We start from the raw sequence: 3397 nt of genomic DNA, 5'->3' as shown, positions 1-3397 counted from the left end.
AGCGCTTGAAGCCACCTCGGTAGCTTTCTTAGATTTCAAAGCGCGTTTTTGAGCCATGAGTTCTTGTCGATGGTGAATAGTGAGAAGTTCGCCGGAGAATTGAAACGTAAATCTCTCATTAAAGAAGATAATATGAAAGAGTCAAGTTGACTCTGATTTGACCCCTGGGGTCTATTTAAAGACTGCCAGGCTGTCATGATTAGCATGGGATTCTAGGCAAGAGTCCCGTCCAAACACGATCCTTGCATTCACACTAAGTCAGTTTGACTTCAGCATAAACGCGAGGGTCACCCTTGCGTACCAAAAGAAAAACACGAGGGTCACCCCGCGTTTTCAAAAGAAAAATGTGAGGGTCACCCCCACTTTTCCAAATGCATTAGAGAGGGTCACCCCTGCCTTTCTAATTGCATACGTGAGGCTCACCCCCACGTTTCTAACTGCATACGTGAGGCTCACCCTCGTGTTTCAGAAGCTAAAATGTGACGCTCACCCTCGCACGGATCTTGCATGGCGAATCCCTTCAACCAAGTTCATGATGCCTTCAAAACTGATATAGTGAACAACTCGTTAATGATAAGGAATCAACGGTACCAAGATCAAAATTGAGATCAAAAGTATTTTGAAAATTTATTCCAGTCAACCATGAAATTTCAAAAACTTTGAAGGGGGTTCTATAGGCTGTCTAAAAATCATTACAGATAGCTAATCCTCACAAAACACTGACAATGAAAGTTACAATTGGATGACTTTCGCAACAACAGATGAAAGTTATAATTTGATGACTTTCACAACAATAGATGAATGTTACAATCTGATGACTTTCGTGACAACCGATGAAAGTTACAATCTGATGACTTTAACAATAATAGACGAGAGTTACAATTTGATGACTCTCATACTTCAAAAAGCTAAATGCAAAGATTACAAAATGATGGTCTTTGCAGAGCTTAAGAAAGAGATTACAATTAATGATCTCTTCAAATCAAAACACATGGGTCCACCCCTGTGTTCCAACTCCAAAACACGAGATTCTACCCCCGCATTCCAATTCCAAAATGCAAGATCCACCCCTGCTTTTCAATTCAAAAATGTGAGGGTCACCCCCGCATTCTAATTCCAAAACGTGAGGGTCACCCTTGCTTTCCAACTTCAAAACACGAGGGTTTACCCCCGTGTTCTAATTCCAAAATGTGAGGGCCACCCTTGCATTCCAATTCAAAAAATGTGAGGGTCACCCTGCATTCCAATTCCAAAACACAAGGGCCATCCACGCGTGTTAACTCCAAAACGCAAGGATCACCTCCATGTTTCACAAAGTTGAATGCGAGGCTCACTCTAGAACGTGAACCTCGCGTTTGACTATTTTAAACATAATTTTAACTGTTTCAAAACTACTTTTCCACATAATGGGGCCATTAAGCCCCCATTATGGAGCAAATTAAGGGGTCAGTTTCACCCTTTAAACCCTATAAATAGCTGAGAATTCAGCTGAAATCGGATAATTGGAGGGTTGGAGCTTGTTAGATCATTGAAAAGCTTTTTGTTAGAGCTTTTGAGATCATTTTGCTTGGCTTTTTGAACCATTTTCGGTTGAAAAACTTTGAGATCAGCTGTTTACTGTATTTTAGTTAAAAATGATTGAATTTCCTTTCTGAAAATTAACTATCTCGTAGATTTTTTTAAACTCATTTAGAGTTCTAAATTTGCCTTGAAAGTTCTTCCCGACGTTAAGTTAAGAAGAATAGACAGCGTTCCACGAAGCGAAGTGCTCAGATCGTCAACGAGATATAAGAATCAAACTCCCATCACCGTCAAGAAGAACCCAGCCTTAAACAAAAAGGGGAATCCATCCTTCTCTCTTTTGTAAATTTGGAAACCGGTCAAGAAGATTATAATTTCTTTTTTCTAAATCAGTTAGAGAGAAATTGTAATGAGAGATTGTATTCATTCCTTTCCTAAGTAAGTTTGGGAGATTAATAAAAATTTATTTCTTAATTTTCTTCTAATTTTTCTAGCAAATAGTAACCTTAGCAACAAATTCGTAACCTTAACTATAAACTCATAACCTTAACAACAAACGCATAACCTTAGCAACAAACTTGTAACCTTAGCAACAAACTCGTAACCTTAACAACAACTTTATAACCTTAGCAACCAACTTGTAAATAAAACAGCAAATTCGTAACCTTAGCAACTAACTTAAAACTATCACATAATGGTTGACAGCCAACTCATAACCTTAACAACTAACTAACAACCTTGATAACTAACTCATAACCTTAACAACCAACTAACAACATTGACAACCAACTCATAACCTCATCAACAACCTAACAATACAAAGTTATCTAACTTAATTGGATGCACTTATACACAACTAATTTGGATAGGCAATTTTGACCCGACAACTGACTCTTAAGGGTTTATCAAACTTAATTTTTTAGGGAAGTCTGATTCGAGAGAAATTGAATCGTTTCACTCTCATTGTCCTAAACATCAGCATCATCCTATAGAAGACAGTTGTGAATGATGCGCTAACATCAACGAAGATTGCACACTTGGGTTTTCATGATAGAGCGCTTCGGTTGATGAGAGGATCGATAGTGGATCCTATGGACCCGAGCTCATCTGTTCATATGTGGCCACGTGTACACTATCGATAGTCAGGAAACACTTGTAAATACCCTCACCCCTTTTCCCTCTTCATTCCACTTTCTGAATTTCAAACTCTAGAATTTTTTGCATCTTAGATCTTTCAAACTTCGATCATCCTTTCAATCTTCTCCAATGGCTTCAGGTTTGAAATCTTTCTTGGTTCATAGCGAGATGCGGATCTCGCTACTCCACAGGTTTAAGTCGTCCCTAGTTCAGAATGATGTTGCATAACCACTCTATCTACCACCACAGGGGTGGCAAGGTGCTAATCTATTGGCACTATCTTGACTACTACTTTAGCTTGCCTCTTGTAGGCGTATAAAATTACCTATAGGTCCCTTAGCATGGTTCAGCATGATGGTTCGACAAATCAACGGATGTTCGAGCGACGAGGCGATAAAGCACACAAACAACGGCATATGTTCGCCTGTGGAACCAATCCAACAGTTCGGAAAGTCAACAAGTCGTCCAATGACAAAATAGATTTGTACTCAAACACCGAGGCGGAAATACTGCCAAATAAAGACCCGGGCTATCAAATCAAAGTCCGGACGAATCAAACGAAGAACTGAAAGACGGAAAACACCGGAAAACGGCGAAACGGAACACACCCGGGGACTCGGCCTAAACCGAGCCAACCCGGGGTGGCTCGGCCCAAGCCGAGCCACCCCAGGGTGGCTCGGTGGCCGAGCCACCCCAGGGTGGCTCGGCATGAGCCGAGCCACCCTGAGGTGGCCGACCT

This window comes from Asparagus officinalis, chromosome 2 (genome assembly GCF_001876935.1).
Source record: "Asparagus officinalis chromosome 2, Aspof.V1, whole genome shotgun sequence".
In the NCBI taxonomy this organism is placed as follows: Eukaryota; Viridiplantae; Streptophyta; class Magnoliopsida; order Asparagales; family Asparagaceae; genus Asparagus; species Asparagus officinalis.
The sequence above is the reverse complement of the archived record's forward strand: the minus strand, read 5'-3'. Positions refer to the sequence as shown.